General features: G+C 34.8%; 1 protein-coding gene across 3 annotated transcripts in view; it reads left to right on the forward strand.

The window, feature by feature from the left end:
* Nucleotides 1-27,914, forward strand: part of MGAT4C (MGAT4 family member C) — a 1,006,121-nt gene that overhangs the window by 383,281 nt on the left and 594,926 nt on the right. The window contains exon 9 of one of the 3 annotated variants that reach the window (XM_035721958.1): nucleotides 3-47. The exons of the other annotated variants lie outside the window; for them this stretch is intronic. The gene's annotated coding sequence lies outside the window, so the exon portion shown is untranslated. The remainder of the gene's footprint in view (nucleotides 1-2; nucleotides 48-27,914) is intronic. 3 annotated transcript variants of the gene reach the window in all.

Raw genomic sequence — 27,914 nt, forward strand, 5'->3', positions numbered from 1 at the left:
AGAATTCTGGTTAACTCATATTGTGCTTGACAACTTCTTTTTGATAGGTAAGTACTCTTAAAAATTCAAATCCTACTGGAACGGGAACATTGCAATCACTTCTGAAAGTAACCCTGACTTTGCATGCTTTCATTAGTGGTGTACAATTTTGAAAGACGTATCTCATTTGACTTATCAATCAAAGGAAAAAATCATCAAACCATTCAAATACTGGTAATATGCTATTTGTGCAGGTGTTACAAAAGATGCAGTTCCCATTTTCTAATAACTCATTCTAAATATTTTTGCAGCGCTGATGGCCTCATATCAAGATGAGCATAATTGTTTGAAAATCCTAAAGAAAAGTTATGTGTAGGAATCTATAGTTTTAATGATGGCCTTTCATGTTTTGTCATGTTCAAAACCTATTTCAAACATATAGGAAATGTCATTTATAAAAAGTACAATAGAAGCAGAATAAAAGACTAGCTTGCTAAGAATAATTAAAGTAGAGGGTGGTACCTAAGATGAGGAAAAAGGAGATTGAACATATCTGATTTGATATTCACAAAGGAAGAGGTGAAAGGGTGAAATAGTACAACAGGTAGATCTTTGGTCAGTTTGTTTGGAAATTCAGAAACACTAAATATGGCAGAAGAATCTGGAAGCAACATGTTAAAAATGTTCTCTCTTTTGGTTTTGCACTCCCAAAAAAGGGGGGCATTTCTCTTTTTTTATGTTTTTTTTTTTTAATTTGAGTATAATTGACACACAATGTTACATTAGTTTCAGGTATATAACATAGTGATTCAACTTCTCTATACAGAGCATTTTTTTTTAAACTCCAAGTTTCAGAATAGAAGCCAAAGAATAATGAATGGATGCCATTATCAGCTAAATACCTCAGAGATTACCATTTGTGGCGCCCCCCCCCAAAAAAATTAAAAAAGAAAGAAACAAACTGAAGAGTTTTTAAAACAAAATGGAGAGGGCTTCAAAGGGCTTCATGTCAGAAATAAGATTCCTGGAGGAGAAAGGAATACATTAAACTAAATTTGAAAGAAATTGGTAAGACATAAAGTCTTTGCAATATTGTCTTCCAGTTTGTAACATAATACATCTTTCCATTTATTTATGTCTATAATATTTCTCCTTAATGATTTCATTTTTTGTAGCAGCCTTATACGTTTTTCTTTAGACATTTCTGAATAGTTGTTATGTTTTTGATATTTTATATATATTATATATAATTAAATATATAGTATATATATTGAATTTACTTTATATAACAAGTGTGATTTTCTTTGTAGTTATACTATTTGCATTATTGACTTTATGTGTTTTTCATATTTAAAACTTTCAAACGTCCTTTCCTTAAATATTGCTTCTGCTCCATTTTCTTTCTTCCCTTTTTACTAGGACTTTAGTTATGAGTATTTGGGCCTTTCTACTGTGGCCCACATATCATTTATAATTTTTTTTGTTTATTTTCTATTTTTTTAAAAAATGTCACTTCATGCTTCTGTTGGAATGTTTCTTTCTATTCTTTCAACATAATAATTATCACCTCAGTTATGACCAATATCATGGTAAGCCAATCCACTGATATCTTAAATTATTACATTTTCAGTTATTTGTCATTTAATTATACATATGCAGAAATAGAATTCTCTATTGAAATTGTTTTGTCTTTTAAGATAAATATTTTAAAGCCTACATTTATAATAACTATTATCTCAACTTGTTATAAATTGTTTCTATTATATGCATTTTATGTTTCATTTTTATTTTTTATTTTTTTAAATTTTTGATGTGTTGTGTATCTTATGCTAGGTAATTTTGTGCTGAATGTCGGAGATAGTATATGAAAAGTTGTGGAGATAATTTGAGACTCTAGATAATGTTATATTTTGATTTGTTTTGCTTATAGAAGACAGCTATAATATAGAAGGATCACCTTTTTTTTTTTTTTTAAGATTTTATTTGACAGAGAGAGAGCGCAAGCAGGCGGAGCAGCAGAGGGAGAGGGAGAAGCAGGCTTCCCACCGAGCAGGGAGCCCGATGTGGGGCTCGATCCCAGGACCCTGGGACCACGACCTGGGCCGAGGGCAGATGCTTAAGCAACTGAGCCACCCAGGTGCCCCTAGAAGGATGACCTTAATCCAATTACAAATTGAATTGATTGGTAACTGGGCTTCAGTTCTACTTCATGTTGGCTATTTCAGTTCATTCATATCCCTAGGATGTAGTCATTTGGGGTTCCAACATAAAGCTTACTAGGGTGTCTTTTTCTTGGCTCTACCTCATTGACGATTTTTATGCTTTCAGTACAGTGATGTCAAGAAGTTCTGCTCATGTGTCTCAACATCTTACCCACTGCTTTTGGAAACTGTAGCTCAGAGAGAAAATCAGTTTGAATTCTGGGCTTACTTCCCTTTGTTTTTCTCCATTCCCTGATCTTGACCCTGCTAATTCTTACTGCCACTGTAGCTCCACTATGCCTTTTTTTTTATTAGATTTTTAAATTTATTATTTTTTTGAGGGAGAGAGAAAGAACATGAGCAGCAGGGAGGGGGAGAAGGAGGCTCCCGGCTGAGCAGGAAGCCCAGTGTGGGATGTGGGGCTTGATCCCAGGACCCTGGGACCATGACCTGAGCCAAAGGCAGACGCTTAACTGACTGAGCCACCTAGGCGCCCTACTCCACTTTGCCTTAAAGCATATATTGTTTTATCAACTATTCTAGTTGCTCTCATCAAGAGGATTGTTCCAAAACATGCTAGTCCTTTATTGCCAGTGTAGGGGCAGAAAAATTTTTCCTTCTTCCCTTCTAGGTTCTTTGGCTAGTCTAATAATTAAATTTAAATAAAACAGATTAACAAGAGAATAAAATTTTGTATGTATGGGAGCCCCATAAAAAATATGAGACTCAAAGAAATGACCAAAGCAGGCAGTGTTCATACCTTTTAGACAAGGAAACAAAATTTGTGAAGAAGTGACAAGACAAAATGGGACTTAGGGTACTAAATTGGTAAAGAAGTAACAAGTTTTATTTATATAGCCTTCTCAGCCCTAACTTTCCTATTTCTGGTGATAAGGACATCTTCTACCCTGCTCTTACAAGGAGGGTATCTTCCACATGAGAGATTTATTTCCTGCTTTCAGAGAGACAAAGGAGGGTCAAAGTGTCCTTCTTGGACTATTTCTTAAGTAAATTTAATTCAAAATAATCAATATGCCAAAATGGCACATTTTGGTGTGACATATTCTGTACCCTTTCACCAGTAAGAACTAGTAATACCTCTAAACAGATTGAATATGAAGTGTAATAGAAGATAAAGTATCAAGGAGGCCTTTAAAGTTTAGGGCCTGTGTAACTGAGGAAGAAATTTTGCCATTTATTATACCAGTGAAAATACTGAATAAAGATCAGGTGTAGGAGTTGATGAAGATCAAAGTTTATTGTCAAACATTAAATTTGAAATACAGTGTATGTAGCTGAATATACAGATCTAGAATTTATGAGAACAATGGGTTGAAATACATTTCAGATATCATATATACATTTCAGAATCATTACTGTAAATGGTAATATAAAGCCACTAAACTAGATGAGACTAGGAGCTGTTATAGATGGAAAAGTCAAGTGATTAAAAGATTGACTCCTAGGAATTCCAGTATTTAGAGGTTGGGGTCGGAATCATGAAGAAGCAAAGAAAATGAAAAAAGCAGTTTCCAGAGATGTGAGGGGACAAGTAGATGTGTGGAATTAATGTGGACATATCATGTAATGATCTGTTTTAAGTTATAAAGTACATAGATTGAGAAATGTTATTGGATTTGGTAATGTTTTCATCATAGAAGACCTTGCAAAAATATTTCCAGATAAGGAATGGGAAAGATATCATGATTAAAGTATTTTTCAAGCAAAGAGGGAAAGGAAGTGCACACAGCACATGCAGACAATATGTTTGAGCCATTTTCTGTAATGGATCAGACAATTAGGGAGTGTTGGAACTGTTTATAGAGTTTTCTTTTAATTCACTTGGGACATTTTTTAGAAATCATTCTGCTCGGAGGGAAGATGTGGTGATGTCAGAAAGAAAAGGGAACATTTGTAGAAGGAAATTCCATGACTAAATTAGGATGTGAAATGAGGGGCACAAGTGGAGGTTGGCATTAGATAAGACGATGAGTAGATCACCAGCTGCAAGGGAAGAAAGGGAGTATGTAGATGAGGAAGGATGCAGAAGTTGTTGGTGCTACTGTGTTGTGAGGTATCAAGGACACAAAAGTTTATTGCTGCTTGTGTTCCCCCTAATCACCAAAGAAGCAAAGTTTTCTAAGCATGAGGAAAAGGGAGAAGGATTATAACTTTGAAGAAAATAAAATATGTGAAAAAGGACTCAAGTGAATGGGAGAGTGGGGTAACTAGGGAAATGTTATAGGAAAATCATGTCAGTGCTGGCGGCTCACTCCACATCTGTGATCATAGATCCAATGTGAGACAAATTAGCGTCATGGTGAATATTTCTCCAGCACCATTCATCTTCACTGAAGCACATAATTCAGCTTGGATTTATGTTGAGTTTTTGAAAGAAGAGTAGGCATGGCAGTCTGTTTACTGGAGGTGGGAAGTTGTACTTAAAAGGATAGACAATGAGATTTAAACCTAGCAAGTACAGCATTGAAGATATGGGGATGCTGACTGACTGTGTAAAGTTCATATTCTCTGAAAATTTCCTGAGACACATTTTATGATTTGGAAAACTTGATAGGGAGAAAGAGAGACAGAGAGAGGAGGAGAGGGAGCGGAGGAGAGAGACAGGGAGAAGGAAAGAGGAAGGAAGAAAGAGATAAGCAAATAAACAATTATTTTTTTATTGAATCTTCTCTCTGTGCTAGAATAACACTCTTAAGTGTTTGTTTGTTTTTTGTATCTTTAATTCATTAAACTCTATGAGGTATTCTTATGTCCATTTCATAGGGACACTGAGACATAGGGATATTATCCAATTCACCCCAAGTCAGAACAGCCAACAAGTCCAGAGTCAAGTCTCAAACTCAGACTGTCAAGATCCTGGAGCCGACTTTCTTAAACATCACTCTGTTCTTCCAACCCAGCAAAATGGGGAAAATTGGAGCAATCTCTCTAAGTGCCAGCCCTCTATAATAAAGGACATTGGTTAAAAGCCAGTGTTTAGGGTGCCTAGGTGGCTCAGTTGGTTAAGCAGCTGCCTTTGGTTCAGGTCATGATCCCGGAGTCCCGGGATCCAGTCCCACATCGGGCTCCCCCTTCTCTGTGGGGAGCCTGCTTCTCCCTCTGCCTCTGCCTGCCACTCCCCCTGCTTGTGCTCACTCTGTCTCTCTCTATGTCAAATAAATAAAATAAAATCTTTAAAAAAAAAAAGCCAGTGTTTAAATGTGGGAGGAGGTGGTAATGTTCAGATAAGCTCATTTTTCCTCCTATCTCCTAAAATTATAACTAGAGAGAAAAGTGAATCCAAGTCCAACTTTTCAACGGAAATTTCTCTGTTATAAAGTATATTTGCTAAATCTTTCCCCTTGTAGTACATGGACTATAGACTTGTTCTCTATGATGTATGTAAGAGCATTTTACATTAATTTGTTTCATTTTGAGCTCAGATTTTGAACTTGTTGAAATGGAAGCATAGCACTTCACATTGTGATGTAATCAGCAACTTTTTTTCCCCTCAAGTTTGGCCTCCCACATCTAGTTGTCATAGTAGTTGTTGATGAAGAGAGCTTAAATTACAAATGTTTAATTATGAAAAATACAACTAGAGCCAAATATACCACCTACCAGTGAGAAGGTTCAAGATTGTTCTTAAATATAGATTTTTTTTTTAAAGATTTTATTTACTTATTTATTTGAGAGAGTGAGAATGAGAGAGAGAGAGAGAGAGCACATGAGAGCGGGGAGGGTCAGAGGGAGAAGCAGACTCCCCGCTGAGCAGTGAGCCTGATGCTGGACTCCATCCTGGGACTCCAGGCTCATGACCTGAGCCAAAGGCAGTCGCTTAACCAATGGAGCCACCTAGGCGCCCATTAAATATAGATCTTATTTAATGGTTCAGATAAGGAAAAGATAGTTTTATTTTATTATTTATTTATTATTAACTATTATTTATAGTTATTGTTATGGACTGACTGTGTTCCCCCCAAATCCATATGTTAAAATACTGATCCCCAAATGGGATGGTATTAGGAAGTGAGAACTTTGGATGGTGATCAGTTCATGAGTATGAAACCCTCATGAGTGGGATTAGTGACCATATAAAAGAGACTCCAGAGAGCCCTCTTGACTCTTCTGTCATCTGAAAACACAGGGAGAAAATGACCATCTATGAACCAGGAAGCAGGTTCTCACCAGACCAAATCTGCCAGAGCTTTGATCTTGGACTTCTGAGTCTCCAGGGCTGTGAAAAATAAACTTTTGTTGTTTATAAACCATCCAGTCTTTGACAATTTGTCATAGAAGCATGAACAAAGACACCCATTTAATTATCTGAAGTTTGTTACAGTTAAAACAAATAGTTTCTTGAACTGCCCTGAAAACTTTCCAAAATCTTCCTAAAATGTAAGATTTTGAGTCATAGAAAGCATTGGGCAAAACATTTTGCCTTGTTATGATGATTTTCATAAATGTGATTTAAGGCTTCCTCCTTCTACATAAGATTGATGAATGTCTAGGCAAGAATTTGACATTAGAAAATTTCATTGTTGTAAGTTAATTACCTTTAACCTTGGAAATTTATCATTCAAATATTGATATTCAAGGTAGTCTACTAGCTTGGAAACTACAAAAAAATAAACAAAAGAAAGAAACAAATCTTTCTCTCATTGAATTTATTATATCAGTAAAATATTAAATGAAATAGTGCATTTAGAATAAAAATCAGATTTCATACCATTTAATAAATGGTAGTTCCTATCAATTGCCAGTTTTTACTCCCACTGAAATTTAAAATTAATAATTGAACATGCCTATATTACTTGCACATATGATAAAAGATTTTTGTAAGTCATTAGAAGTATACTTGCAGCTTGTGATGCTGCTTTACATACACAAGCATATACCTACATTCAGACTTAAATTAAAAATCTGAAATCTTTGTTTTCAGTCCATTGAGGAGGAACATTTCTGGGTGCTCCAACTGCCATTTGTGTCTTCTTATGTTATAAACATGTTGATTGTATTTTAAAGAAGGTAAGGTGGGGGCATCTCGGTGGCTCAGTCAGTTAAGCGTTGGTTGAAGGTCAGACTCTTGATTTCATCTCAGGTCATTATCTCAGGGTCCTGAGATCAAGCTCCCAGCCGGGCTCTGTCTATTCAGCGGGAAGTCTGCTTCTCTCCCTCTCCATTTAACCTTCTCCCCCACCAACCCCACCCTGCTCGCATGCTCTCTCTCTAAAATAAATATCTTTTTTTTTAAAGATTTTATTTATATATTTGAGAGAGAGAGAATGAGAGAGAGAGAAAGCACATGGGGGGGGAGGGTCAGAGGGAGAAGCAGACTCCCTGCTGAGCAGGGAGCCCGATGCAGGACTCGATCCAGTGACTCCAGGATCATGACCTGAGCCGAAGGCAGTCGCTTAACCAACTGAGCCACCCAGGCACCCAATAAATAAGTGTATCTTTAAAAACAACAACAACAACAACAGAAGATGAGTTGGAATAACAGCATTACTAAGTAAAATTGCCTGGATTTTGTCATTTTTCTTCAGCAAATTTCTACTTTCCAAGTTCTAGAACTCAGCTGTAAAAACTCAGAAACTTGATTTTTGCCTCCAAACTAAGTGGTAATCAATCTTTCATGTGTGAGCACACGCTAACCTCATAAAAATTTTATATAAGAGAATTCTAATGTGTTAATTTATAATAAAATGTGTAATTGTTAAATAGATCAGAATATACCAGTATTCTCAGCAGTCATTAGGTGGATGGAAAGCCACGTGATAATTGTTGTTTTCTTTTTCCTACTAGGCTATAGATTTCATTAAAGCATTGATTATTTACAATTTAACTTTTTACTCCCAGCAATTGTTACAGTATTCAATAGACATACAAGTGTTTGATGAATCAGTGAGTGAATCTGGATATTATCTTAAACCATCATTTATAATTAAAAGAAAATAGAATTAGCAGGGCACAGTTTATGTAAGCTTTTAATGTAAACATGCCATGCAAAAGGAAAATCTCACATTACACCAAGATTGTAAATGTCATAACCTATAATTTGTCATAAGCGACGTTCCTCTTTTGAATCAAGCTCTATAATTTGCACCTTTGTTGTATATAGCATATATTTTTATCACATCAATGGCAATCTAGATCGTCCCGATATGGTTGTTATAAAGGCTATTACTGCCAAATTCACAATGAAATCTAAGTTCTAAAAGATATGATGCTAGAATATTGCATGGATAATACAGTATCTGTATATAGAACCACATATATCACAAGATTTTCTAGGTAGTGTCTACTTTCTATTTGTTAAGAAATAGGTCCTTTCTCATAATTTATTTTTTAACCACATGTGCTAAAGAGGTTTTGAGATAAATTAACACCACCTTGGAAATGGAATGCACAAATATTCCCATGAGCATAATGTATCACACACCAGAAAAACAGTGCTTACAGATGTGTAACAAATAAGGTTTCTTTCTTTTCCTGTTTGGTCCCGAAATCTTGGCTTCAAACAGCTCTAAATTCACAGCAATAGAAAGAAGAAATGAAAAGAAACATATTATAGGATCTTAAAATTCATAAATTACACATAATGGTTTTCCTATCACATTCAGTAATAATCAGTCTCATTCTAGCTCAAGTGCATGGTTATTAATTTACCTCCAGTGCATCCTAGCTATGAATGTAACTTCTACACCAGGAAAATTAGGTAAGCTAATTATCATTTTGTCTCTAAGTCATTGTTTACTTAGTGGATAAGCTATTTGAAGAGCTCCCTTTTTAAAAAAAATGCAGTCTTGTCTAGGAAACTATTTAACCATATGGCTAAGAATTACACTCCATGTATCTTTCATATTGCACTAAACACCAAACAATTGCACATTAGTCCTGAAGCTCAGCCTGTGAGAAGGGAGTATAAAGTCAGGAAGTACATCAGAGCTGGTATCCTCCCTGGTCCCAATAATTGAATAGATGTGGGTCCTAGGAAAAGTTCTTTAACCTCTCTTAGCCCCATTCTTCTCATTTGTAAAGTGAAGATATTTAAATCTCTTTAAACTGTGATCATCATATGAGATAACCTGTGAAAGGGCTTGGTAAAAAGCAACACATTATTAAATTTCCAACTGTTAATTTAAATACTATAACCCAATCACCTAGATGTTATTAAAAATAGATTAGCAATCAGCAAATGCAGTGTGCCTGCATGTATTCATTCATCCAGCAGTAATTATACATCACCTACAGTGTGTCAAATAATCTTCAGCATACTAAGCATTTGGTCAAGTTATCTGACTTTTTGGGAGGGGCCTATGTTTAGGAGGGGAGATAGACAAAAAAAAAAAGAGAAAGAAAAAAAAAGAAAAAAATAACTTCAGAGTCAGGGTACAAGAGAACGCAAGAAGGAAGATCTGTCTGAATTAGTGACATATAATCAAAGCCCTGAATGAGGTGAGGATATTCTATGCAAAAGGAACATCAATCCCAAAGGTCCTAGAGAGAGAATAATTTGGAATATTATGTGAACCATGAAAAGGCCATAAAGTTGGTCTTTGTAGATCAGAGTGTTCAGATTTTATGCTAAATACTACAAGAAGTAATTGGGGAATTTTGAATAAGAAGACAACATGGCATGTTTTTGTTATAAAGATCGTGGTGGCTACTGTGTTTAGAGAAGTTTTAAGGGAAGCAAAAGAGGAAATGAGGTGGCTTGGAGGTTGTTGAATTAGGTAGATGATGGATGATGCCACCAGAGCTAGGCAGTGGTGATAGAAGTGATGAGCCAGCAGGCCCACTGAGCCATCACGTGTTGGGGGGTGGGAGTGTGAGGTAAGGCAAGCTGAGGAATAAAGCATGAGTCTTATTCTTTTGGCCAAGCATTTGCGAGGTTGGTAGTGCCATTTACAGAAATGGGTAAACTAAATGGAGGAATGGGTTGTTTGTTTGTTTTGCTTTGTTCTCCCTTTTGTGTGGAGGGGAAATCAAGGGATATTTGAGATTGTCATCAGAGATATCTAAATGGGAGAATCAAGTTGGCTGAAGTATAAGCAAATCTAGAACTCAGGAGTTCAGGACTGGTGATATAAATTTAAGAGTCATCAGTGTACATTCAGGGTGTAAATCCTGGGACGGGATGCTGTTTTGGGAGAAGGGAGTGTAAAGACAGAAGAAAAAGCTCCAAGAGATAAACACTGGGGAACTTAAATATCTAAATATTAGGGAAAAGAGGACAAATAGTCTTCTGCTTAACAGTTCTAACCATTTATTTTCTAAAGCATTATAAATTAACATGGATAAATTAATAACTGTTAGTATTTTACCTATCCCATTTAGCATTGTTTTACTAGTGACCAACTTGTACATCAGCTACTTAACACCATGAAAATTAAATTTATGTGAACACCATTAATTCCTTGTACCGTAATATATTTACAGCAGATTAAAGAATACTTCAGGAATTATTATTTTTATCCCTTTTACCCTGACAAAAATATATTTAACTTTCTACAGTCCTTAATATCTTCTCTATAAACAAAATATATTCATTATCTCCATGAAATTGCACAATGCTTCCAAAGGCTTATATTATCAATTATTTTATAAAACTTATTCTAGATGGCATGGAATTAGGAGGATTTGACCTTATTCTTTATTCCTTAACTAAACAGAAGAGTAAATCTAATGAGTATATTTTCGAGTAGCCATTGTGTACAAAGCTCTATAGCTGTCGTTTGAGGTTTTACAAAGAAAATGAAAGATGCAGTTAGTACTAACTCCCAACTTAGGAATTTGCAATTCAGTATCTAATAGGAGATTCGTGACAGAACAGGAGGTGTGACTGGAATTTCTGTAGCTAGAGATAGGTGGGGTTAATAAATATGAGAAATAGTTGGAAACAGAAGCTGTTTTTATTTTTTAATTCAAGAAGCCCATTATGAGTGATGACATAGTTTCTCAAATAAGAAATTGTGTAATTAAATATTGGTTGAAAAACCTATAACTAAGTATATGTAGGGTTTTGTGTGTGTGTGTTTTTATTTTTTAAGAAAAATACTACCTCACATGCTCTTTATTCCTCAACTTTCTGCAGCCTGACCGGTAACCTCTGTCACATCACTGTAGAAACATTATCCTATTGGAGATCAATTACCTAACATCAGTCTCTCTTGGTTTTTCTCTTACCTTTCTAGTTATTTCTACTTTATCTCCATACAGGGCCCTATTCCTTCACCTGAATTTTAAATATTTATGCTTCTGAGAGTCTGTTCTTTAATCTTAATCTCTATATTCACTTTATGGAACTATAGTTTCAAATATCCTATAGACTTGTTTCTCCATATGTATATGCTCTATCTTGTTCTCTCTTGGCTTCAAGCCCTTTATATGTACATATGGAATGTATTCACTTGACTGTCTCATGGTCAACATTGACAAGCTGGGATGGAAGTTACCTTTTTCATCCTCTTAGCTTCTACTTCTATACTTCATGCCTCAGTGATTGTAAAGGGCCAACCCATCCACGCAGATTCTCTGAAAAGATAAAAAAATCATTGATTATTCTTGGTTACTACAATGATTTCTCATCTGATTATCAATCTCCAATCAGGATGTATCATCATTATTTCTTTAAAATTTGTAAATGGCAATATTGCTATAGAATAATCATGTTCTAATGCTTCAAACATGAATATGAAATGTGAATTACTTATGTGTTTACTTTGCACACTACGATTCTTCAATGCCTTCCTATTGTCTCTATGGTAAAAATGTAACATCTTTGGCAGGACATTTAAGTTCATCTTTAACTGATTATTTCAAGACTCATGTCTCTATCCTTTACTCCATTTTTCCCTATCCAGCCCTCATATTGAACTGCATACCGTAAATCCCCTCCAAATACTCTATATGGTTACATCTTTTTAACTTTGCATACTTTCCTCCTGATCAGGAATATCTTTCCTCTGACCCTTTCCTTCTTCATCTAGGTGAGTTCTTCAAGATTATACTTGACCTTTGCTTCCTCTAGAAATTCTTATATAGCCTCCTCCTCCAGGTTGGTTTAGCTCCAACCCAATCTGCACTGTTATAGGAATCTACAATATCTCTATCACATCAATTACAAATGTCTGTTCACTTGTTAGTTTTTCATCTTCACCTGTGAACTCCACTGGAATGGAGTTTTGTAAATCTCTATAAATATCAAATACAGCAATAGAAAAATGTGGCAGAAAGAAGGAAGCAAGGAAAGATAATAGTCACAGTAATCTGTTGCAATATTGAAGATATAAACATATATGGGGACACTTTGAAAATGTTAGATTGCTACATTTATTATTTAGGTTTTTGCAACCTATTCTAAGTATTTAGCTGGAGAATTGCAGGGGGTAATTGGGGAAAATAATAGAGGAGATATATTGAGTAGTTTTGACAGCAGGTAGGAACCCTTTGCCTAACTATGCAGAACTGTGCACCAGCTTCAGATGATGAAGTGAAGAGGCATGTACATAAGATGATGAAGAAACACTGCTAAGCTGGAAACTGAATTAGAGTGCAGTGCATACCCTTCATTTAGAGATTTACTGATTCTTCTACTGTGACAACAACGTGTTTCAGATTTAAAGATACTTTAGAGATCATTGAATAGTATATTTCACAATTCTGGCTGAAAAACAAAACACTTTAGAGTCATTTAAAAAATACCAATGATGGGGGTGCTTGGGGGGCTCAGTAGGTTAAGCAGCCAATTCAGGTAATGATCTCAGGGTCATGATGATCTCACATAGAGCTCCACACTCAGCATGGAGTCGGTTTGTCCTTCTTCCCTCTCTGTGCCCCTCTAACTCATGCGCATGTGCATTCTCTCTCTCTCTCTCAAATAAACAAATAAAATCTTTTTTAAAACTACCAATAATGAAGCTCCATTTTAGAACAATTAAACTAGAATCTCCCAGAGTGGAACCTGAGCACTGATATTTGTAAAAAAGTAGCCAAGTGATTAAAATATGCAGCCTGGGTTGAGAACCACTGGTCTGGTATAGCAACATCATTTTACAGTTGAGAAAACTGAGAATCTTTATAATATAAACTTTAAAAGCCTTGGTCATCTGATTCCCTGACCCAGAGTCACTGAGAGGAATCAGAGCAGAAGGCTGTTAGATACAGGTGGAATGATGGCAGATCATGACAGCTGACAGCTTGACAGGCACAGCTTTACCACAAGGATCTGGTAATGGATGTTCAAGATGGAGGTAGTGACTCATCAAGATAAAAGTAAATGCCCTTTAGTGAACTATTTTTAAGAAGACAGGGAAGTGTTATAGTCTTTGAGAAGATTTCTATCAAAAAAATGTTTAAAATAAATGTTTCTTTAGGACCTAAAAGGTAATTTCCACTTTTTGAAAATTCAGTAGGTGTTTTCCCCAGTGGTGCCAGACAAAAATAGCATCATCAGATTATGCCGCAGTAATTGGGTGCAGGTCATCTTTTGTGTAGTGAGAAGTGACCTGGACTCCTATTCAAAACCCTGCATTCAGATTCTCACTGTGGCCTATATTTGCAACACAATCTTGAAGACATGGCATAGGCTTTCTTTTAAATTCTCTTAAGTTTTCTCACTTAAGAACAGGAAAAGTAACAAATACCTAATAGGTTATAATGAAGACAAAGTGGGGCTAAATGTGCCTTGTGTAAATATTTATATCTGTTCCATCCTAAAAAGAACATAAAGAAGCTAAAGAAAAGAATGTGTATCTTATATTTATATTTTTGCATTTTATAGATAGTCTGTCTGGATTTTTTACTGCATTTTGTTTTTGTGGTTGTTTTATTGTTTGTACCTCAAAAATTGGGTCTTGTATGATGTTAATCTTATAAGCATTCATTTTAGATTTTATTTTTACAAAGGTCAGAAAGACAAGGTGACAATGTTTTATACTTTAGTGGCAATGATGTCAATTATCATATATAAATATTTTAATTTGAAACTACAATCAGATTTTCAAAATACCTTACCATAAGACTAATTCATAAGTATAGAACTAGGGAGCAGTTGCTTTTATTCTTAACCTCTCATTGAATTTCCATGTGAAGTGAATACAAATATTGTGCTAGAATTAGAAATGCACATGTAATGTTCAATTAGACTAGAGAGGCATATAACTAATAGGAAGAGTAACCTGTCAGTGGAATAAAATTACCCTAATCCTTTCAGGCAAAATTTTCAGTATAATTAAGGTAACAAATTGATAATGTTCTTTTTGCTCAAATCCATATATTGAAATAACTATTTAAGTGTGTATTTAGTGTAAGATATACTTTTATCTCTTCTTATACCCTCTAAAGATTAAATATTCTTTTATATTATGAAATAAGCTGTCTTTCAGATTGAAATGAAGAATATGAGTAGGAAATTACTGTCATATTGAAATTTGACCAAAACATGTGTTAAAGTTCACATAAAGTCCACATTTGTCTGGATCACCTAATTATTTTGCTAGCCAAAATTGTGCATATGCATGTATGTGTGTACTATTTTGTTTACTTAGAGGGACTTTATTTTTTTTAAAGATTTTATTTATTTATTTGAGAGAGAGAGAGTGCACACGAGTAAGGGGAGGGGTGGAGGGAGAGGGAGAAGCAGGCTCCCCACTGAGCAGGGACCAAGATGGATGTAGGACTCCATCCCAGGACTCTCAGATCCTGACCTGAGCCAAAGGCGGCCGCTTAACCAACTGAGCAATCCAGGCTCCTTAAAGGGAGTTTCTGACAATGAGGAAATGATACATGCGGGGGTGCTTTCTGATAATGATAACAAATCAAACAACTTTATAAAGCTTACTTTGTGTCGTCCCTAGTCTAAGTATTTTACATAGGTTATCTCAAAAGAACTCTATGGAATATCTCCATTTTGTAGATGAATAAACTGAGGAACAAAGTTTAGGTAACCTGACCAAAATCATACTGTAAGAAGTAACCCAACTCTGATTTATGTCCAGGCAGTCTGTTTCTATAGACCATCCCCTTAACCACTGTATATACAACCTTGAAAATGTAAATGTCCTCTTTTTAAAATTAGATATGCTATTTTCATTTTAGCACCAAAGCCTGAAATTCTGCTAACTATCCTATGATAAAGTATACATTTTGCCATATATTTAGACATATATTTGATCTATATGTCTTTCATAGAAAAATATGGCTAATTATTTTAAAATATCTGTCAAGTGTCTAAGATAACTTTATAATGGTTGGAGCAAAATACAAATAGAAATAGTCCTAGGCACAATCTGCCAAATCTATTTAAGTTCAACATTTTATTTGTCACTAAATTAAGCCACAGACTTTCATGTCAGAAAAACTGAATTAGAATACTGCAAGTTGCTGATGCTATTGATTCTTGAAAACAAATATCAGACTAGAAAAGTCCTGCTAAAACAACTCAGATTTTGCAAATTCCCAGCAATGCTCGCTTACTACAAGGGTTTTATTTCTCTAGATCATATGCTAACTACAACACTCACGTCAAAACTAGCTAGCACCTATTTGTGTGTGTCCTGATAACTAAGAAGTATTTTTTTATATGGTTTTAAATGGTTGGAAAGTAATAAAAAGAAGAATATTTTGTATAATGTGAAAACTCAGATTTTAGGGTCTATAAATAAAGTTTTACTGGAACATAGCCCCATTCATTTATTTATGTATTGTCTATGATTGCATGCTCACTGCATAGATTTGAGTAGTAACAACAAACACTAAATGGCCTGCAAAGCTTAAAATATTTATTATCTAAATCTTTATGGAAAACATCTACCACTTTAGACATTGAAATCTTCTTTCTCTGGGTTAAGCTGTGATCTGATTTGCTGCTTATTCAGAAAATGTGCATGTGAATTCTAGTGATTTGTAGATTTTTCAATCTAGGTCTTTGTATCTCCGACCATTTGTCCTACTAGATCAAAATTAAAACTCAAGGTTTACACATTGGCCTAGATTTTCCCTTGATTATTGTGTTGATTCTGCCAAGTCTAGCATGCATCTGCTACATGACAGGTGCATTCCAGTATCCCCTTCTCCTGTGGCTTCATAGTGACTCTGCTCTTAGCTCTTACTCCTGATTTTACGCTCAGTTCATACACTCCTTTTCCTCTTAAAATTTTACTTTATATTTTGCAACACAGTTTCCACCATGTGCATTTTATAGACTATACTTCAGTGACTTGATTCCTTTTGTACTGTGGAAGTATATTTGATAAAATATAAGAAATCGACATCAAGCAGGAGCATAGAGCAATTTCAATACAGTCCATGATCAAAATGTTTCCTAAATGCATGCATCATATATCCCTTTACCACTAGGTACCTAATCATTCATTATAGGCTTCTGTTGATTCTGTTGACAATGGGGGTCTGGCTAAAGTTTTGTTGGGCTTTAACTCTGTAAAAGTGAGTTTGCATGGAGATAACATATTTTTAAGAGTTTTTTTTTTTAACTCACATGATCTGGCTAATGTTTATTAGATGGATAAATGCTCACCAAATGTCAGTTTGGGTGAAAAACTGCTGTTTCTTTGCTTAGGGACATCTGATTCAGAAAGACTGGTCGGGTGCTAAATTCCTGACAGCTCAGAGAAAATACTTGAAACTTTTTGCTCAGAGGTATTCTTAGAGCATACTGCTTCATGTTTCTAATTCCCGAAACACTTGTGGAGAAACAAAGGGGTTCCTTGTTATGATTCTTGTTGTTTTTCATAAAATAATAATTTTGTTTGTGAATCATGTCAGAGAAGATGAGTCTGTGGAAAATGAAGGTTAACGAAGTACTGATTCTCAGTAAACTTAAATCCTACACTTCTGCAGTTTTGCTTTAGAAAAAGAGTAAGGAATATAATACCAGAAGATGTTAAGGAAAAAGTGGAAAAATAGAATGCTTTTGTAAGTATGACATGACACATCAGTAATATTTAAGGCTGAATGGATTACCAGCTTGCTTTCAAAAAGGATTTAACAAAGGTTCCTTCTTAGTTCTGAGGTTTTTCGAGAATAAATACTATTATGTCATATTTAAGTGTGTTATTTTAATTTAAATGACAATGCTGATCTCAGAGCTGTAAAAAAGAATTAGACTGATGGTGTCAGAGTACAGGCCTTCAGAAGAATAGCTAAAAATTGGAGGTGTGATCTAACACTCTGCTTTAGAGAACTTCTCTGATGTGTGCAGTATCTTTGTGGCATTGTCAGCAAAAACAGAAGCACAAGTGTGAGGAAGAAAGTCTGTTTTTTTTTTTTTCCTTCTTTTTTTTCTTAATGCTTGAATTCAAAATTGCCTGCAGCTTGTTTGAGGAGCTGCAGTTTTGATTTTCACTCTTCCAGTTTCATTGGTCAAGTAAAAAAAGCAGGCAACTTTGTACAACATGTCTTTAAAAAAATGTACTTGTTTCCTTGAATTGGAAGACTGCAGAAGACTAAAGGAAATAACCAAAGGCATACAGAATTATTGCTTTGTTATTTTATTTGCTTTTTGGAACTACTTCTAATAGTTTGTCTTTAAATAAGGATGCAAGCACAAATAAATTCAACCTTAGGCAGTATAATTAATCATCTTTAGTTTTGCCAGGAGAAAATGATTCCTCTTTTTTTGTAAGATTTTATTCATTTATTCGAGAGAGAGAGAGCAAGAGCGAGCACGAGCAGGGGGAGGGGCAGAAGGAGAGAGAGAAGCAGACTTCCTGCTCAGCGTGGAGCTCTATGAGGGGCTCTACCCCAGGGTCCCAAGATCGGGAATAAGTCAGCCGTTCAACCAACTGAGCCACCCAGGTGCCTTGAAAACGATCCCTTTCTTGAACATCACTTTTTTTTTTGACATTCTTATCCTCTCCCCACCATGGTCCTGAACAGAAAAATCACGCTTCTGTAAAATTTCCAACATAATCACTTCTCTATAACAGGTTTCAGGTTGTCTCACCATTTCCCCAGAGTTAGAGAAAACTGTAAAGCAGCTGAGAGCTGCTTTCTTTTTTTAAATCCATTAAAGTTCTGTCATCTCACATGAGGCTGGCCTCCCGCTAACTGCTGTATTCCCCAGGCACTGCTGTTTGTACTGGGGGCTGATCCCATTGTCCAGTGTAGCCACTTGACTCTTAATTAAAATAAACCGATTCCATATGCCATCCTCTTCAAGGGAATTTATCTAATTAAAAAAAAAGTTAAAGTGCAACATGGAGTGGACAGAACAAGGGAGCTAGACTGTAGATACTTCTACTCTGTGTGACTGTGGGCAACTTATATTGTCTCAATGATCATTAAGCATAAAATAAGGGATACCTATATACAAAAAGGATATAACAAACCTGATAAGATGTTAGAACACAACTAATTAAATGGCCAACAATATGTGAATAGTGTCTGATTTTATCCAAAAAATTTATTATGAATGTTATTATTCAGTTAATTAAAATGTCCAAGTAGAAACTTGGATTTTTTTTATGGGATCCTTCATATAGTTAAAGCTTTTTAATATTTTGAATGATAATTTAATGATCTATATCTTAATAACGTGTCCAGTTATTAGGTGGCTTTTTTGTTGTTGTTATTGTTCTTTTAATCTTTTCTTCTTTTAGGCAGTAATTAATGTCTGGAAATCAAATTGCTCTATGGAGCCAGAGAAAAACATCATTGTAGCACTCTTAACTACAAAATTCTAAATAAGTCTGAAATTCCCAGAGAACTTAAGGGGACATGCCTGAGGAGTGACTGTCCCATGGCACAGAAACTAAAACCATAAACTGCTGATATCTATTAGCATGGCAACAGAATTGTCTTCTTTGCAATTTCATTCTACTCTGCTCAAAATCTGGTAGAAATGAAATAATAAAGTCTGTTTCCCGAGGAAATTGCACAAATTTTTTTTGCACAATTGGAATTTTAGGTTATATTATTTCTTTTGCGCTTTCAAATTTAAATGAAACAAGACAGATGAAACGTGGAAAAGACGAAGGAAGAAAGCAAATGGGAGAAGAAAAAAAAGAAAGGGGGAGAGAGAGAGAGAGAGAGAGAGAGAAGGGAGAAAAGTAGAAAAGAGGCAGGGAGGTGGAAATAAAGAGAAAAAAGCATTATCCAGAGCGGCTACTCCTCCATAGTTATGTAAAAGGAGGTTCTTTGAAGAACAAAGAATATTGACTGTGTGGTACCAGATGATAAACAGTATTCAGAATTCCAGCAGTTTTGTTGCTGTTTGTTTCTTTGCCTGCATAAATACATTTCCAAATGCTTGAATGCCAAGTCCCAAAAGGTAATAAAATAGAACCAACTAATGACAGATGTGAAAAACAAAGCCAAATTAAAAGAAATACAGAAACTCAAATAATCAAACCCTCCATATAATTTGAACTTCATTTTTGGCAGAAGCACAGAAATTCTTTGCCCAAAAGCATAGAAGCTCTGAAACAGTAAATTCGGTTGTTTACTTTTTAAATTTGCCACATGGTTTCACTCAAAAAAGCTAAGAACCTTGTTTTCTGTTTCACAAGTCAGTAGCAAAGGGGCAGGGGTGGTAGGGGGGTTGGGGAGGATGTATCCTTTTCTTAAAGCCTGATTTTACCCACCTGTGGCCATCCCATTTCTGTTCTTGATTTTCTATTGATTGTCATTATAGACAAGAACAGTGTATTAAAAGCCATAGTTAAAGGTCTAGATGGAAAAATCAATAGGACACATTTTCCAAGTAAAAATCAATAATACTTAAAACAACTTTTCTTACCTTAGAGGCAAATCCTATTGTGGTAAATAACTAAAATTCTACATGTGCTGTGACTGTGTCATGTCTGACTCATCATGTCCTTTTATATTTATATGAATGGTCATCAGACCAATTAATCCTGACAACACTAGTTACTGAATAAGAATACACTAATGTGAAAGACACTTGGATAAATGAATTAGCATGGAAGTTATTTTAACTACAATTATCAGATATGTATTTTATTGTACAATGGCTGCAACATAATCTGAAGGAAAAGTCACTGAAATTTTTAAAAAGAGTAGCAGCACTGATTTTTTGACACCAGTTAATTGAGTTAATTGGCTTGCTCGTGGCCTTTCAAAACCTTGCTAGTAATCAAGTCAGTTTATGATTGAAGGTTAGTGCTAATTCCAGAACAGTGCAAACTCAGTAGCTGTAAGTAAGTATAACAACAAAAATGAGAGGTACTATTCACTCTGTAAGATACAGTGTGCCAGATGTTTTGTGTGCATCATTTTTAATCTTGAAAATAGCCCTACAAGTTGCACACATTAAAAGCCTGAGGAATCTGAGATATTAGGGGAAAAACTCACAGAGTAAGGAACAGACTTAAGATTCAAACCTACAAATATGTTTCAATATACATTACAAATGCTTCTATAATTTATTAAATCATGGCAGAAGGATGAACCAAAGATTGAGATTAGGCACAAGTCATTGCTTAAACTTCTCTGCCTATAATTTTCATAGAGCAATTACTCTTCAAGTCATTCTGAGATAAATATATACAAATAGGAATTTTCCACCATCAGCTAAATCAGGACTATTTGCCAAGTTTTTAAAATTTTTTTGTTCATTATGTTTTTTATTTCCCACGATATAATTTTATAATTGTATTTGGTATATACCAATGATTTATGGTATGCATAAGTAAATCTGTTTCTCTGATTTTCTGAGACTGCTCTGATGTCTGAGAACATTGAACTCATTAATGTATGGGTCTTAGTAAGTCTCTAGGGGTCTTCACTTTTCTCTGACTTGAACTGAAAGCTAGAGTAAAAAAAAGATCATATACTGGCAGGCCATTCTTCAGGGCAGTTAGCCAGGTCAGTCCAAGGTCATGGACTGTTCAACAGAAATCAGATACATAGAAGATATTAATAAGAATCTAAATCCCTGCCCTGCTTATGTTTGATTTCTTCACTTCTCCCCTGTCACCTCTCATTCAAATATACTTCATATATACTTCATAAACTCACTTAGGACTGTCCACTTGTATTTTTTTAACTTTAAAGAAATATAGTTTTATACTTTATAGTTATTTGGTTATTAATTTCATGGGTTCATATTAATATTTTGTCTGAAGGTTTTAAGATTATTCATTTCTTTCACATGTTTAAATATACATCTTTTTATTATAATCATCCTTATTTTAAATCTTGTTGCTTTAACTTTTAACTTAGATTTTATATTGTATTTTCTAGTTATGTTTACCTGTTTAAAATTATTTATCTCAATATTTTTCTTGTTTTTACTCTAAAGTTTTAATTTTATCTGATCTTTTATCCATATTATAATTTTTGTTTGGCTTTTCTCCTTTTCCTCTTGTTTTTCTTTACTGCATGTCCATCTAGATATTTAATATTTCTCCTTTTCCTCTTGTTTTTCTTTACTACATGTCCATCTAGATATTTAATATGTATCTTTAATTCAATGTGTCTAGGACTTTACTTACTAATTTTCTTCCCCACTAATCTTCCTAAGGATCATTTCTTCTTGAATTTCATGTTTCAGGGAATCAGTCATCCACAGTAGAATCCGAGGGTTCTTGACTCCTCCTCTTTCTTCCATCCCACATCCAATCTGTTATCAAATTCTGTCAAATCTACCTTGCTAATGGCTCTACATCTCACAAAGGTAGTTCACCTCCCTTTCTGTGTTCTTGGAATAATCACAAACGTGTCTTTCCTGGCATGTCAGTTATCAATTTATTGCCTCTCAATTCCAAAGTCATCATGCATTGCCTTCTCTGCAAAAATGTATCTGGGAGCTTTAAATTATTTTCTTTTGCCAATTGGCACGATTGTAAGCTTTTCCAGCAGAAGATGTTGGACAGACATTGTGAGAGGACATTGTGTGCTTGCTTATTTTGGTGTGCTAGCATATATGGCTTCTTTATCACCCAATCCTGTAGTTTCATAGTGACCAGCATTTTCTGTGGCACGCTTCCTTAAGTGGTTTTGCAATAGAGTGCTTCAGTAGGACACTGCCAAGTCAACAGCTTTCTCAGCACTATAGAGGACATATTTCCATCAAGTTCCACAGGAACAACACCATAGTAATTTCTTTGACATGTAATGTTTCAGAACCATGCCCTCCAGTAAAGTCTGTGTCTCAGCTCTGGATGGAAAATGGAGGGGTGGAGGAAGGAATGGGGTCTCCTCCTTGGACCTTTTATCCCAGCCCTAATGCTATATATATTTCCCCCCCTTTGGAATTTGTGTCTGCTCCCTCCATTTGCTAGTCCATATTTTGTAAGTTCTCTTTATCTCTTACTAGCCTATTCCCTATTACTCCACTCCTCTGTTGTAGTCAAAACTTCTATATATTGAACTTCCCCTGTTCAAATTGCTATGTTGTTTCTCTTGCTTGATTTCTCCAGACTTCATAGATAACTGTAATACCCGTCCTTCAATATCCTACCCTTCCCACTTTGATTCATTTTCTCTTTTCATTTGGAAAAAAAGTGAAATTGACACAGTTCAGGAGCTTATATCTCTCCTCTAGCATTTTGGAGAGATTTCCACCTTAGGTTGAAATGCCCTTCTTCCCCCCATGCACCTTCGATCTGGCTAATAAATACCACAGTCACTAAACTTGGCACGTGGGATTCCGCAATGAAAATACTAAAGTCTCTGCCCTCATCGAGCTTATATTTTTATGTATGGAAACAGACAATAAACAAAGATAGATATCTATATTAAAGGGTAAAAAAAGTGCTATAAGAAAAAAAGTGATGCAGGTTGGAGGAAGTATACTCACTGCTTATATGCGGTACTGTATCCCTGGGAATAGGCCGGTTATACTGTGAGAACAAGCAGACCCCACCTCTCAGAGGTTTACTACAATAAACATTTAATTATGGCTAAAACTCCCTGTCAGTCACAGGGCATGTCGTTTTACCTTGAAGGCTCGGGTTAAGAGCAGTTTCTATGCAGACCATCGCAGGCATCTGGTCTGTGGGAAATGAGATGCGAGCAACAATGTAAAGATTCTCAACGCTTCTGCTTGGAAGAACATGTGCCACTTATCTTCACATGTTATTGGACAAAACAAGTCGTATGGCCAAACCGAAAGTCAAATCTCCTTCTGGGAGAGTGAATAAACTGTGAACAAAAATACAATCCCACATAGGTGATAAAGTCTTTTATGAGAAAGTGCTATCTGATCAGCGAGACCTGAAATAAGTAAATGAGGGAAATGTGAGGATATCCAGGGCGAGATCACTCCATAATAGGCACAAAAAGACTACTTGTATTCTTTTTGTTTTAAGTGAAAACACTTTAAGTGCAGAGAAAATGATTCTTTTAATAGTAATTCTCTTGACAGTAATTGCTGTGATACGTCATGTCATGTATAGTTAGCATGTGGAGAAAATGAATCAGGCACACTTCCTAATAATAATTATTCTAGTGAATGATGATTCAAATAGACAAGAGGATAGGAGCTTCCTTAAGTGCTTATCTGTCTTGAAACTTAATGAGAGTTTTGTGTTTTAAACATAATATCCTAAAAGTCTGTTTTTGTGAAACACGTTCTCAGTATACCTGATTTTGCCACTCCACTGAGAGATTCTTATTAAAACCCTTGTTATTCAGTTGATCCTTTTCTAAAATGAATTTTTCTATGTAGAGACAGAATTTATAAATCAATACAAACCGAATTTCATTTAATATCTTATACAATATTTAACTTTGTATAAATAATTTAATGAAAACTATTCATCTGTATTTATATCTGCATATATAATATAACCATGGTATCTCATATTTGCCATATTTATATTCTGCTTTGGTTATATGAGTAAATGTGATCTTTTGTTAATCTATATGCTAACTTCTGAGATTTTATGGCAAAACTTATTTTTAATGTTATATTGCTGATTTTTAAAGTAATGAATAATTTATACACGATGGCAGCTATAACAGTCTACAAACTGGGTAACCACTGTTTAGAGCTTATTGTGTGCTCTTATGTTCATGAACAAAGTCTTGAGCATGGTGCTCTTTTAGTGAAAATATTTTACTGCATTTTAATTTTCTTTGATGGCTTAAATATTAGAATTCTATTAAAATTAATGCTTTTCAGCAGCAACATTTTTCTATAAAAGTATCCATTGTTCATAACATTTTCATATTTTTTAATTGCTCCCATTCTAGTTGTACTTGCTTTCATTCTGAACTCTGTAACTTTGTTTCCTCTCTTGATTAGACTTGTCATCACCTTATTAATATATTTTAAATAACTAAATCTTAGTTTTGTCAATCTTATAGTTACCCAGTTTTCTTAGCACTTAATTTCTGCTTTTAACTTTCATTTTCTATTTCTTCCATTTATTTATTTTCTGTATTCTCAAGTTCAGGGCTTGGAAGTGCTACTGGAAGCTCCCAAGGCCTTTTCATTACTTCTTCAATTCCTTCACTATTTTCTCTTTTTATATAGAAACCATTGAAGACACCATTTTTTTTCCTGTGGTCATGGAGGCATTCCTTTTAATCATCATGGATTTCAGCAGAGGATTGTAATACAAGAATAGTTTGAGGAAGAGTCCCATGTACTGTATTGCTTTAATTCAAACTTTTATCTCTCTGTTTCACACAGATCCCTTCTAACTTTTCCATTTTATTGACTGTTATGCCCAGATTCCATCTTAATTTAGTCTTGGTCCCCCACTTTTGTTCATGAGCTCTCAAAGTGAGAATATAGTAGAAGATAAAGAAAGTGTTCTAGCTTTTTGCTTCTCACTTTCTGTTACTCAAAATTGGTAAATGGGATTTTACTTTGAAGTCAGCTTACATTTTATATTATATATATTATATATATTATTACATATATATTTTTTATATTATATATTCATATTATATATTATATATTATATATTTATATTATATTATATATTATATAAAATGTATATATAATATTTTAAATTAAATTTAGAAATATATATTTATATTATTATACAATTTTATAATAATATTATTATATTATTATACAATTAAAATAGACACAATGTCAGGATACTAAGATTAATAGGGATTTCCAGTGTTACATTATTCCAAATTGGTTAAAATACAAATGCTTGAAAATACGTTCAGATACTGAAATTGAAGAGAAAAAAATACATAACTTTAAATGTGATCCTAAGTCAATACTAAGGCTCTATTTATGTGGAAGTCAATTAATTAGGGAGGTGTTAATTAAACTCTCAGGTATTGAATTTGAAAAGCAAAGGAACCCTAAATAATAGCATATTTACCTGAGTGTCAGAAGATGTGCCTGCTTCATTACTCCACAAAAAACACAACGTTTCCAACTATTCTCAACTTGTGAAGCATTTTTCACACTCAAGTGTACTCCTAAAATGTTTTTCTTGAACTGTTACTTCAATTTTGGATATTGGAATAAAAAATGGTAAAATATTTGAGAAATTTTCTTACACATGTCTGAAATATTCCAGTTTAGGAACACGATCCTCATGTAGCTTGTGTTAATACTCTTTCTGAGTCAGCCAATATTGATTCAGAAATATAGCATGAGGAGTTTAGGAAGAAACACAGTCACAGATTTGTTAGCATCTCATGTCTCCTTTGTTGACAGCTGATTTTCCTTTTTTTTTTTAACATCGATCCTACCCCACAGATATGCAAATTGGACATTAGTTTGTTGCTTTTGTAATGAGATGTGCTCATTTTCTTCATGTTGGAATACTCTTCTGACTTATTTTCAAAAGTACATACAGCAATAAACTCATCAGTAATATAATGATTTGTCTAATAAGTTTATCTAGAATCCATATTAATGGGACTATACTATCTTCCTTTATCTCTTTCCCAGATGGTTTCGGTAAGTAATGAAAGTCACCCTTTTTAGTTTACTTTTTTTTTTTTTTTTTTTTTTAAGAGTGCTAGAGAACACACAGAATGAGCTGAATAAGAATAAAAGGCAGGGGCACCTGGGTGGCTCAGTCAGTTAAGTGTCTGCCTTCAGCTCAGGTCATGGTCCCACGGTCCTGGGATTGAGCCCTACATCGGATTCCCTGCTCAGTGGGGAGTCTGTTTGTCCCTCTCCCTCAGCCCCTTCCCTCCCCCACCCCCGCCCCCAGCTTGTGCCCTCTCTCCCTCTCTCTCTCGCAAATAAATAAATGAAGTTTTAAAAAAAGAAAAAAGAATAAAAGGAAATGTCTGATGTTGCTCACTGTCTAATGCTTAGCTCTGTGCCTGGGCCATAATAGGCAAACAAAAGACATTTGTTAAATGACTGTTGACTATAAACCTCCTTGCATTTTTTTGTACTAAATGTTACTTAAAACTTTTTTACATCTTCTTCTTCCCTTATTTTCATTCTCAGTACATACTGAAACATAATAGATAAAATTTATTTAGTGATTTTGTATTGTGTGTGTGTGATCACCAATCCTCATAAGTTTGCTAGGTTTGTATTTCCCCAAAATGTTATTAAAAAAACTATCAGTGTTAGCAAATAGTTTTTCTCAAGTCATCCAACTAATGAGAATCAGAGTCAGAATTAAAACTGAGTTCTACTTGAGTTCACTGTCCTCTGCTTCTAAAACTTTTCAACTCAAGTACCAGTAGTAAGAGAGGACATTTATGTTACTTCGCTGTGTAATAATAAAGGGCAGAGATAGGATTTGAAACCACACAGTACAGCTTTAGAATTTGTTCTCTTAACCATTCTTCTAAAATTCGGGGGGAGAATATGAGCATGCATCACCCAGTGAAAGTAGGTTGATATTTTACCTATAGTACGATGAACTAAGATACACATTCTTTCACTTGTCTATAAGAGCATGCTTGAGGTATATTAGACAAAATAAGTTTGGCTGAATAAAGTCTCATGTCATAGAATGTGGCATTTGTGTTGTGGGCATGAATCTAAATTGTGGTCTATAATAGCTGTGTGAAGGAGGACTGAGAAGAAAGCCTGGGTACGGAGTCCCAGGGAGATATATGGAAGTGGGAAAGATTTAGAAGGCAAAGAGATATCAATGGATTTATAGCATGTGATGTCTTTGGTCTACACATGAAATGTACGGTATTCACCAGAGCTTTTTGAATGGGGCTAGAGGGGGATGAGGGAGAGAAATGATTAAGAACTGAGTAATGTTACAAGATGTGTTCAGGTCAAGAGCAAACTCCGCCAAAATAGGCACAGCCACATATTTATTAACTTCCCTAATACTTAATGCAAAATCTTACCTTCCATAATATGTATGCTTTCATATATCAATAATGGTTCTGGCTCCCACAAAAGCTTCAAATAAATGGTGATACTAAAAGATGTTCCCCATTTATCGTGAAGGTTTTCTGATCTTCACTGCAAAACTTATCCACACTATAATGCAGCTTCTTCAGTAAACATCCCAGAGAGAAAGTCAGAGAACACATTAATATATCACTTTGAGGGTAAAAAAAAAAATAGATACAGGGAAACAAGGCCTTGCCCCAAATCATGTAATTATATTGATATTTCTGGTTGAGGATCCAAGATTCTAAACCCATGTTGTTACAGCTAAAAGAAAGATTCCACAAACAGGTCAGACTAGAAGCATACATAACTACACTGATTTGAAAAGCTAATTTGCTTGATATTGAGCCAAAAATCCAAATGGAAAATTTTGTTTTTTGAAACCTCTGGAGTTTCAAAAAAAACCTTCTCTTGGACTAAAATAAGATATATGATTGCTGGTACAT

This window comes from Zalophus californianus, chromosome 9 (assembly GCF_009762305.2).
Source record: "Zalophus californianus isolate mZalCal1 chromosome 9, mZalCal1.pri.v2, whole genome shotgun sequence".
NCBI lineage: Eukaryota > Metazoa > Chordata > Mammalia > Carnivora > Otariidae > Zalophus > Zalophus californianus.